Here is a 12,384-nt window from a genome sequence, read left to right as displayed (position 1 = left end):
TTAGGATTTAGAGCGGGTAGCTTTTAGGACAGGGCGGGGTAGATTTTAGGACAGGGTAGGCTTTAGGGTGGGGGTTGGGGTAGTTTTTTGGGCAGGGCAGGGTAGGTTTAAGGGCAGGGTAGCTTTTAGGGTTTAGGGCGAAGGCAGGGGTCAAGGTAGTTTTTAGGAGAGGGTGGGGTAGTTTTTAGGACAGGGTAGGTTTTAGGGTTTAGGGCTTGGGGTCGGGGTAGTTTATAGGAAAGGGTGGGGAAGTTTTTAGGGCAGGGTAGGTTTTGGGGTGGGGTGGAAGGTTAGAGTCGTTTTTAGGACAGTGGGGTCGTTTTTAGGACAGGACACAGTTGATTTTAGGGTTTAGGACCAGGGAGGGGTAGTTTTTAGGACAGGGTAGGTTTTAGGTTTTAGGGCAGGGGGAGTCAGGGTAGTTTTTAGGGCGGGGCGGGGTAGGTTTCAGTACAGGGTAGATTTTAGGGTTTAAAGTGGGGGGATCAGGGTAGTTTTTAGGACAGGGTGGAGAAGTTTTTAGGACAGGGTAGGCATTAGGATTTAGGACAGGGACAGGGGTCGGGGTAGGTTTTAGGACAGGGTGAGGTAGGTTTTAGGACAGTACAAGGTTGTTTTTTGGTTTTAGGGGAGTTGGGGTAGTTGTTATGACAGGGCGGGGTAGGTTTTAGTGTTCAGGGCGGAGTAGGGGATTGGGTTTGTTTTTAGGACAGGGAGGGGTAGTTTTTAGGACAGGGTAGGTTTTACGTTTTCGGGTTGGGTGGTTGGGGTAGTTTTCAGGAGAGGGCGGGGAAGGTTTTAGGACAGGGTAGGTAGCTTTTAGCATTTAGGATGGGGGGTTGGGATAGTTTTTAGGACAGGCAGGGTAGGTTTCAGAGTTTAGAGCGGCGGTTGGGGGGCCAGAGTAGTTTTTAGGACAGGGTGGGGTAGTTTTTAGGACAAGGTAGGTTTTAGGTCAGAGCAGGCTAGGGTTTGGGACAGGGCAGGATAGGGTGGGGGTGTTTATGGCTCAGGGCTGGGGATGGAAGGGGCAGTTTCAAGGGCTTAGGCGAGTGGAGTATGGTGTCAGGTGTAGAAGGCAGGACGCAGGAGAATTTACTAAGCGTGTTCCTTTAGCAAACATGCTTTTACAACGAAATTCATTGTAAAGGCATGCGTGGTAAAGATATGCGTGGTAAAAACGCGGTCATTGTGGAGACTGCGTTGTAAAGGCTTGCGTGATATATGCATGCGTTGTTCCATCATACATCCTCTTTGCCCTGACAGTAATAATGTGTGTTATGGCATGAAATAGTAAACTAATATTGCCACAGAAAGTGCCACGTTATAAAGCCTACTTTGCGTTTTCATACCACATAATTTAGCGACCCGGCAACAGACGTCGCCCATGTTATAACCGGGTTATTGAAAAAGAAGGCAAAATTTATGCGGAAATCTCCTCCTCTGCAAAAGCATATTTTCCCACGTTTTCCGATTTATTAGCATTCCCAGGAGTACATCCACAAAGCTGTGCAGGGAGCTGAGAACAGTGATTCCCAACCTGGTGTCCGGGGACCCATGGGGGTCGGAGAAGCCATCTCAGGGGGTCCATGACTGCTTAGAAAACTAAAAAAAATATGAACAGATTATGTCCTCAGCTTTCAGTAATGACTCAGTGGGGGGTCTCCAGATTCCAATAATGACACAGTGGGGGTCGCCGGTTTCCAGTAATGATAAAGTGGGGGTCCACAGAAGTCAAAAGGTTGGGAACCACTGGCTTAGAATACCTGACAAGTGAAAAAAAGTTAACTTGGTTTTAAACACGGGAGCAAGGCTCCTAGATTTGTCTTGAAGACTCCACGTTGAACATGTCTCTGTCTCAGTTCCACTACACCGCTGTTCATTTAAATTCTGAACAAATGCTCTTCTGATTGAAATAGCTGATGTAAATGACATTGCACATATGCTTATGTGGCGAGGTACCCCTAGGGCCCAGCTAGTCGCGGCAAGTACAGAGGCCTCGCCGAGCATGGCAGCCTTCGGGTCATTTTGAAGAGATGTAATACTCTCTCCCCAGAAACATCCAGAACCTAGAGAGCTCCTCACTTCCGGTGATGCGTCAGCAGGCGCCTGCAGGCTGTAGGTTACTGCGTAGCTTGTGAGCATCTGCGGCAGATAGTAGGCTGCAGTACTCTCATGTTAACCGACTTTTCCAGAGTTTGGTGTTTAAGGGAACCGACATGGACCGCCATTTATAAAAATGCTGAAGTCACTTGGAGTATCTTTTAACCACTCGGTTACATCACAACTCTAGCTTTTATCATCATTGAGTCCACCAATAGTCTCTTGTTGGCTGTTGAAGGGCCGAAGAGAGGGCAGGAGATGAAACCACGGAAAATAAAACAAGCATTGACAAAGCCAATAGGTCTCGCCTGTGCAAGAGCTACTGGTTTGCCGACGTCTTTTAGCATATTGTGCACCACTGTAGCTGCTGCTCAGCATGGCATAGTGTGCCATGTATTGGCGTGCAATAGATTGGAGTCACATAGAGTGGCATACAGTGGCGTGGGGAAGAGTGGGCTGCTGTAGGGTGCATTGCATATACTTTTTTGAGAGTATGGTGGTATAGAGTGCAGCGGCATAGAATTCAGCGTCGTACAATGTAGCATTGTAGAATGCAGTGGTGTAATTTAGAGTGTTGCATAGTAGAGTGCAGTGGTGTAGAGTGTAGTGACATAGAGTGCAGTGGTGTAATTTAGAGTGTTGCATAGTAGAGTTCAGTAGTGTAGTGTAGAGTGGACTAGAGTAGAGTGGTATAGAGAAGAGTGGTACAGAGTAGAGTAGCAGAGTGGTGCAGAGTAGAATATAGTGCTGCAGAGTGCAGTGGCATAGAGTGGAGTGGCCTGGAGTGCAGTAATGCAGAATAGAGTTCAGTGCCGTAGAGTGCAATTTTGTAGAGTAGAGTGTTGTTAGGTGCAGTGATGTAGAGTGCATTGGTGTAGAATGCATTGGCGTAGAATGCATTGGCATAGAGTGCAGTACCTTAGTGTAGTGTTGAGTAGAGTGCAGTGGCGCAGAGTGCTGTAGAGTGCAGTGGAGTTGTGTAGAGTACATTTAACTGGTGTAGTGTGCATTGGCGTAGGGCGTAGAGTGTTGCAGAGTATAATGACTGAGTGCAGTGGCATAGGGTTCAGTGACAGAATTCAGTGGCAGACAATGCAGTGTTGAAGAATGCAGTAGCGTGCATTAGAGTGGACCATAGTAGAGTGCAATGGTGCACAGTGGAGTGGTACAGAGTAGAGTGGCATAGCATGCAGGGTGTAGAATACAGTGGCATAGAGTAGAGTGGCAGAGAGGGCAGTGGCGCAGAGTGGTGCAGAGTAGAGTGGCAGAGAGAGATTTGATGCAGAGTGGCATGGAGTGCACTGCTGCAAAGTAGGTGGTATAGAGTGCAGTGGTGCAGAGTAGAGTGGGGCAGAGTTCATTGGCTGAGAATGCAGTGTTGCAGAGTAGAGTGTCGAGGAGTGCACTGGTGTAGAGTGGGGTAAATTGCAGTGGTGTAGAGTAGGGTGGCGTAGGGAGGAGTGGTGCAGAGTAGGGTGCAGTGTCATAGACTGCAGTGATACTATGTGTAAAAAGAAGAGAGAACTCTGGGTAGTTCCCACATTTAAGTGGAGATCAGCTCCCTAAGTAAGGAGCACCCCGCTATACCAACAACACTCTAGATTTGCTCACCTCGAATGCCTATTTTTCTAGGAAAGTTTTTAGGCATAGGATTCGCACAGTGCCATCCACATCGAGCTAAAAATGGACAAATACTTTTGCCATTTATACAGCAAAACCTTTAAGTATAGGATTGCCACAGTGCCATCCTCACCGAGCTGTAAAATGACAAAAGCCTTTCACCACTCCAGGCACAATATTACAGCTTTGGATTGGTAAAATACCTTCCAAGCCAACCTGGAATGAGCAAAAGCAACCCTGACACATGTTAATGGAGCTCCCATAGTCCCTGAGATACAGGGGCCCTGGGTTAAGAGTGGACCCTTCAAGCACCCATGCAATGCTAGTATGATCTAGAACAGCCACTACTTCTGCTTGTCAAAAGCCTGCTCTGTGAGATGTGCTTGGAAGTTGGCTGAAAGTAACACAGTTGCAAAAGGTGTTGATTTCCTGTTGCAATATAGAAAATCTTGGGGAAATGTCATCCTGTGACTGTGTCATTTCACACAGGAAGGGTAAGAACAGAGCGACACCACACCAAGGAACAGACAGAGTTAACCACCAGGGAAAGAGACATGATGGAAAGGGAGAGAGTCCTTGCAAAGTCCCAAAAGAGTAAAAGAGACACAAACTATAAAGAGCTAAATGAACAAGAAACAGATGAGTAAGAGAGGTAGAGAGAAGGGAAGAGAGAGAGTCCTTGCAGAGTCCCAAGAGAGTAAAATAGACCCAAACTATAAAGAGCTATGTGAACAAGAAACAGTAGAGTAAGAGAGAGAGAGAGGGGGGAGCGAGAGAGGGGAAGAGTGAAAAGTTTATAAAGAGATAGGCAATAAAGTAGCTGAATGTGATGACGGAGAAAAGAGAGAAAAGAGAGCGAGACTAGAGAGAGGAGAGAGCCAGGTAGGGAGAGAAAGACATGCTGGTTATAAAACACAAACCTGAATAGCAGAGATCTAACAGAGAGACATAGTTCACAAGAGAGGCTGTAAAGAGGCATGTGGGCAAAAAGAAAACAGTGAGAGAGAAGTGAAAGAGGAGGAGGTGAAAGGAAAACACAGCACTTAGGTTTTGATTAGGAGTGCCATGGAGGTGTATTCAGTACTATTGCACCTGATAAGGTCCAACGACCCTGGGTTTGGTATTTATTAAGTGGAATACATAGCACTTCAATAGCACCTATTCTGTGTTTTACTCAGAGATGGGGAATAACATATGTCACAATCTCCTTGTGTGTAATTACTGACTCTTTTCCCCCAGCTAAACCAAACACTGTGAGGCTTTACAAAGAAAGGATGAGGAGGACAAGACTGGTTGAGATGTATTGCAGGGCCCCATCATTGTACATTTCAGGGGAGGGCCCTAAGATTTCTTTACACCACTGCATAGGAGGACAGAAAGGGTTAAACATTGTTACTGAATTTAGAGCTTCTCATTGTGCCTGAGATCAGGGCAGGACAGGTCAAGTATATTTAGTTCAGTCATTAATCACCTGCTTCCTACAAAAAAGAAACATTTTATGCTTTGCTGTAATTTCCTTTTATCCATTCTATGGGTCAAAGTCACCTCAAGATCACTCCCCTCCAGAATCCCTCCCGCCTTAGTTCCATTCCCCCTCCCCCATCTTCTGCTCACAGTCTGTTTCTAGGCCAGGTAGGAGAATAATTGCTTTTTCAATGAGTAGACTTTCCTTAGCTGGCAATAGCAAGTCTCAAATCTAGCCTTAGTGCCAGGAATATGTTTTTAGGGGGCATGGCCCTCAGCTCTGAACAAACAATAAAGCTATGCACTGAAGGTGCATTAATTCCCAGATACTTGTAGGGAAAAAGGTGCAGGACGCAAGGGTTTAAATCTCAATGGTTTTTGGTACTTTTTTTATTTTTTGTGTGATTGATTGCACTACTAACTATCGACCCCCAGAACATTGGGGTACAAGGGCATTAGGGAAAGAATATCGAAAGCTAAGTACATGTAGGAAAGAATAGAGTTAATATTTCTAATTCTACATCTATGTACCTTGAAGATCTGTATCGCCTATATGTGGTGACGGTATAGAAAATCTATACTTACTTACCAGTCAATTTTTTGGATTCGATATTCTGTCCTCAATATTGCTTGTCATCGATATTCTGGTTTCGATATTCAGGGTGCACACCGTGTAATTTTATGTGAATCAACAAAAAGAATTAGCTTCATTGATGCTTTCAATGCAAGGGCAATCCAATCCTTTAATAAATCTGGTCGCAGATGTTAGTAGTTTTACCTTGTCTAGCTGCTTGCGCAACCCATCCCGACGTCTGAGCTCTTTCAATTACCTCATCACCTGCCACCAGGCACATCAGTCATGGTCACTGTTAATGGAGCCTCTTGCATTAACACAAGTAAGGCATGATGCAACCTGCAGTGGTAACCAGTTAGTGGTAACACTAACTTTCAGAGCCTTATCATAAATAGCATTGTATGGGTAAGCACACATACATTCCACTATTCCCCTGGTTGGCACCGAGTCACTCGAAACACTATACATTTGCTCATAACCCCAGGAACTTGCTGCTGCTCCATAACCTTGGGAACGTGACAAGCCGCTCAGGTTGGAGATTTGAGACTTGTAGATGCCCCTCAAAAATGAAGTCTTGTGGCATGCGTCAAACCTGAAAACTAAGTTGTAATAGCCCTCAAACCTGAAAACTTGTGAAGCCCCTCAGTTCTGAAGACTAGGCGATGCCCCTCAATTCTGAGGACCTGGAACACACCACAGCACAGGATGTAGACTAGAATTTCAAATCTGCTCAGAGACCCTCTCTGAAGCACAGGTCCTATCTCTCATTTTACCGCACACACCTTCTGCCCTTCACATCTCACACCACAATGCACAGTGCAGATGAGAAGCCTGCAGAATCTTCCCGCCAAAGCTCAGGCCTCATGGATGCCAGGTATCTGCTCCATTCACAGATTAGTTATTGATCGCTGGCAAGAGTCAGTTCTGGAACCTTGTTAAGGACGAGGCGCAGGCGGTTCTCAATCGCCTCCCTCCGCTGTAATGGACTCAGCCCAGCCAGGCCTTCTGCAAACAAGGGAGGCATGGCCCAGACCTCGCCAAGGGCCCCCTCTCACTGCAGGGACACTATTTCACCTAAATAGGGTTGGAAAGTGAACATGAGCCATCACACCAGAGTGAATTGTACAATTACTTGAAAGCTAACCCAGTTGATGATAAAGTGATGAATCCCTGGCAGAGGAACAATGCACTCAATTAGGAAAGCCAAAGGCTATCTTCAAGGGCAAAGGGGGGTTGGGTAGTGTGCCCTTCAACATAGAGGTCGGATGAGCAAACTCAGTGCTGCTAGTAATACATGGAAAAATGTATGCCACAGCAGTGACAATAGATGTGGATCAATAACACATTATTTAGAGCAGTGGTTCCCAACTTGTGGTCTGGGGACCCCCGGGGGTCCACGAAGCCTCCTCAGGGGGTCCGCAACTGCTTAGAAAAGTAAATAATATTGAGAGATTAGGTCCCCAGATTTCAGTAATGACTCAGTGGGGGTCCCCGTAGTGCAATAAAGTTCAGTGGGGGTCCCCGGGTTCCAGTAATGATAAAGTGGGGGTCCAGGGACGTCAAAAGATTGGGAACCACTGATTTAGAGCAACTTTACTAATAAACACACATTTACACATTTGTTTGTACATTTCAAAGATCAAATGTATTTGGTTTATTACCACAGTGCAGCAACACTGACATTAGAAAGAACACTTTTTACTGCCAAACAGATTTCATGTAACAATTAAATTACACAGTTTAACAACTCTTCTGTTAGCCATGATGTTACCTTATAGCACAAACATAGACCCTTGAATTCCAGTTTCGGTTAAATGTATTTCGTTAAAACAAATACACATAAAAAAATGCCAAGACAAAAACAATATATGCAGATGCATGGCATATTATATGTCCTTTATTAGGATTGCTGAGGAGAGAAGGGATCTCTTGAGCCATTCAAGTCTTCTTCTCTTGGGAGTCAGTGCCCCTCCCCATACCCTCAGGGCCTGATACACAAAGGTAAACTTACACTTTCGTATAAGTTTACAACTGTTTGCCATTCACAAAGGGGTTTACGAGTAGTATCTTTAAGAAAGCGGAGTGTCCACACATAAAAAGATTGGTCATTTTATGTGCGGAGACCCCACAGTTACTACTCGTAAACCCCTTTGTGAATAGTAAACAATTACAAACTTGCAAGAAAGTGTGAGTTTACCTTTGTAAATCAGGCCCTTATTTTTTAGGGCTGTCTAGAATCTGCTAATTTCCAATCCAGTGAGAGTCCAACAAAGCATTCCAGATTAATCTCTTTGGTTACAAAATAATTTAAATCAATTGAACCCAAATATTGTAAATCATTTCTTTGCATCAATTTACTTAGAGGTCTATAAATCATTTGCCAGCCATGAATATTTCCACTGAAAAAATCAATGGTTAAAGGAACCTTATAGTTAGATGAAAATGTCAGTTATAAATGTAATTTTAGACTAACAAAACCACTGAAATTCATCAATTATAGGCATAACGTAACTATAACTCATGTCCCCCCCATGCACAGTGTTGTCATCAGTGATGTAATTTTAGATGTTGCACTGATGTTATTAGTGATTTGTTAGAAAAAGTCATGATCGATGTAATATCGGAGATAATTAGGAGTTCATAGCGAGGGCATGAGTTATAATTACTTAAGGGCTCAGTTATAGTTACTTGAGATAACTATAACTGCAAATGTCAGTGGCTTTGTTAGCTTAAAAAGCTATGTTTTAACTGAGATTTCCTCCAAACTATAATGTTGTCAGTCACTTTAACCTTTGTTTTTTTCATTGAATTTCTAGGGTTTTGTAAACATAAAGTAATATTTTATTACTATACATAGAGTCAACCCCACGCCACGCATGGCTGATGTTCCGCATCCAACACGCCATGCATGGCTGAGGTTCTGCATCCAGCTCCCCTTTGGGCAGCTATCCCCATGCCGTGCACGGCCTTCAGTCGACCATGGCATGAGCTTTGCTTTAAGGCCTGGCCTGCAACCAGGTCCCTAGTCCAACCCTTGTGGCAGCCAACCCTATATCGTGCACTGCATGATCTGCAACCAGGCCCCGCATCCAACCCCCGCGGGCAGCCAATACATCGCGCAAGACCTTTGACTCTGTATTGCATGGGGCTGGCATGCAGGACCTGGACTCTGTGGGGTTTGGGGCTAGTAGGTTGTTGGGCACAGGGCCTGGCACTCAAACCCCCGCTGATGCTTACAGCTGACTATGTGATGTTACAATATGAAGGGTGTTGTTTTAAATAACACAGACCTACTGATGATGTCAATGGATCAGAACACCAAAATATAAAACATGGGCCTATTGGCTTTATAACGGGGTCAGCATATTAACATATAACAAAGATTACCTTTTGTGTTTGTCAAAAAATCACCAAAAATATAATCAAATGTATGTTTCATTAATTCACACAGTGTAATATTTATTAACAGTGATTGTCATAAAAAACTAAAGTATTTTTTTTAAAAACTTCAACATGTCTTTGAGCCTTTTTTAAAACAGTTTTCAAGCTACAAATGCACTATAGAACGAAGCACAAGGGGATTTTGCACTCCAGCAGAAAAGTATTTAGTTTCAGCTAGGAGCACTTAAAAAGCATATGGCAACCTCTACGGGGCTCCATGGGTATTTGTTGACACAGGAGATTTACTGCCTTTTTTTATTGTTACTGTTGCTGGGGAGCTGCTGCACTTTTTGCAGTCTAAGACATCATTAAAAAAATTATTGGTGATCTCAAAGTCCCTTTATGAGGCACCTGAGGGAACCAAAAATGACTATGTAAAGCCATTGCAGGGCATAATGGGGGTGCTCCCTTGGCAGAATATGAAATGAGCGACTACTCTGCTAAAAAAACACCAAACCTATAATCAAATGTATGTTTCATTAATTCACACAGTGTAATATTTATTAACAGTGATTGTCATAAGTGTCATAAGTGAATTTCATATTCACTGATATGTCTCCCGCATCCCATGCTGGCAACACAGGGAGCCCACTCCCATGCTTCCTCGAATTCTTATAAAGGCAATGTGAGGAGTCCACTCCCAAGCTGCCTTTAAAAAAAATATATTTTAGGGGCAGCGCGGGAGCGCACTACCTGTTTTTCAATTTTATGGACAGCATGGGGACCCAATTTCTGCACTGCCCAATGTCCCTTTTTAATTTTTTTGTGGACAGAGCGGGGAGCCCACGCCCATGTTGCCATATGGGCTGCAGCAGGGACCGTAGTCCCCGTGCCAAGATCAGTCATGGCTCGCAGGGGCTTCAGGGGGCGGGGCAGCACACGGGGGCATTAATAAAATTAAAAAAATGAATTTAAAAAACATACCTCCGCGCCACCGATCCTCCATCGTCTCCGCACCAGGCCAGGCAGGCACAGGCTCCCAGCCTGCCCTGTGGCCAATCCTGACGCTGCTCAAAGCAGCGTTAGGATTGGCTGGGAGCGCCCTGTCAGGGCACTCCCAGGCAGACTGAGAACCTGTGCCTGCTCTTTCCAGCCCGGCAACACAGTGCCGGGCTGGAGAGAGCACAGTGCGCATGTGTGTTTGACCAGCACGAGACAGCTGGCCAAACATACATGTGTTCTGAGGGGAGTGCATAGTGCACTCTCCTCAGTGCTCGTCATTCACACGTCCTGCCCCTTTAACAAGGAAAGGATAATTAACTTAGTTTATTGTCCTTTCCTTGTTAAAGGCTTTGCAGCGGTTGCTGCTGGCGGGGAGGCAACGCTCTTCCTCCATAGCGGAGGAGCGGCCACTGGCCCAGTTGCTCTCTCTGCCAGCACTCTTCTCAATTCCTCCCAGATGAGAACTTCTTTTGTTTCTGCTCTCAGTGGGGAGTGAACCTGTTCCCTCCCCACCAAGTGGTAGCCCAGTGCAATCTCCCAGACTGCGCTCCCAGCAGGTAGGGAGCAAACAGTGTTCTGGGGGTAGGCTCCCAAGGACACTGTATGAAGTTACTTGCCTCTAGGGATGGGGTTCAGAGACCCAAATAGACAGAGAGGAGGGCTGTATGCTCCCCACCTCTTAATAAAAGCATGAAGTCTTTTGGATGGTGTCACTGAGGATGTATTCAGTTTGGGGGGCTGTACAGCTCTCTCTTTTATAAATATAGATGTAATGGGGGATAGGGTCCCCGAGTCAGCACTCAGCTTGGGGAGGAGGTCCCCAAGCACACCCCCAAACATTAAATATATTGATCCTAGTATAACCCATGGGCCCTGGCCAATCCCACCCGAGCTACAAATCAGTAATTTGCAAATTGACCTATTAGTACATAGGTCATTTTGCAAATTACCACACCGTTTGCAAAAATACTGGTTGTAAATTGTGGACAGTACGATGCGACCAGTTGTATGTTCATCTGACCCATAGTGTGGCTTTAGGTCTGAGGAGCAGTGGGGTGTTTTACAGAAAAAAGTTTTACTGTAACAAGGGGCAAACTGAGGTAAACTATTGCATCATTTAACTTACAATTAAAAAGGACCAAAGAGGTGCAGGACAAGCGAGGGCCTATGCAACACATAGGGGGTCATTCTGACCCTGGCGGTCCGAGACCGCCAGGGCAAGAATGACGGAAGCACCGCCAACAGGCTGGCGGTGCTTCCTTCCCTATTCCGACCGCGGCGGTAGAGCCACGGTCGCACCGCCGGGGCCAGTGGTTTTCCACCATTTCTGCCCCGGCGGTGATAATCCGCCAGGGCAGCGCTGCAAGCAGCGCTGCCCTGGGGATTATGACCCCCTTACCGCCAGCCTGTTTCTGGCGGTTTTCACCGCCAGGAAGAGGCTGGCGGTAAGGGGTGTCCTGGGGCCCCTGGGGGCCCCTGCACTGCCCATGCCAGTGGCATGGGCAGTGCAGGGGCCCCCTAACAGGGCCCCGCCCAGCTTTTCACTGTCTGCATAGCAGACAGTGAAAAGCGTGACGGGTGCAACTGCACCCGTCGCACGGCCGCAACACCGCCGGCTCCATTCGGAGCCGGCTCCTATGTTGCGGCCTCATTCCCGCTAGGCCGGCGGGCGCGGGAATGTCGGAATGGGGGCCGCGTGAGTGCGGCCGCATTGGCGGCCGCATGGCGGTTTCCGCCTGGTGGGCGGCGGTAGCCGCCCGCCAAGGTCGGAATGACCCCCATAGTAAATCTAGGCTTAGGGACTCTATCCACATCAACGGACACACCCTGGACCTCATCTTCTCCTCCAGCGACAAGTTTAAATTCAGCCACATCAATCGCTTAACATTTACGGACCACTCCGTCATCCACTACTACATAACAGGGCCACCAACCACTCCCTATGAAGTCTAGCAACACCACAAGCCACTGAAGGAAGAAAGTTACAGAAACGGATAAGCTCAACACCCTGCAACTAAAGTACCCAGACTGCACCAACGACCTGGTTAACAACACAAAAAACTTCAACAACTGGTTCACCACCTGCGCCAATACCCTGGTGCCCCTGAAAAACACCAAACCAAATAGATCCAACAAACAAGCTACCTCGGAGAATCCAAGAGAGTTTGCAAGCAATTGAAAAGGAAATGGATAACCACCCGATTAACCGCCGGAAGAAATACCAAAAAGGCCGCACTTTG

The sequence above is a fragment of the Pleurodeles waltl genome, chromosome 11 (genome assembly GCF_031143425.1).
Source record: "Pleurodeles waltl isolate 20211129_DDA chromosome 11, aPleWal1.hap1.20221129, whole genome shotgun sequence".
Lineage (NCBI taxonomy): Eukaryota > Metazoa > Chordata > Amphibia > Caudata > Salamandridae > Pleurodeles > Pleurodeles waltl.
Note: the sequence above shows the minus strand (reverse complement) of the source record.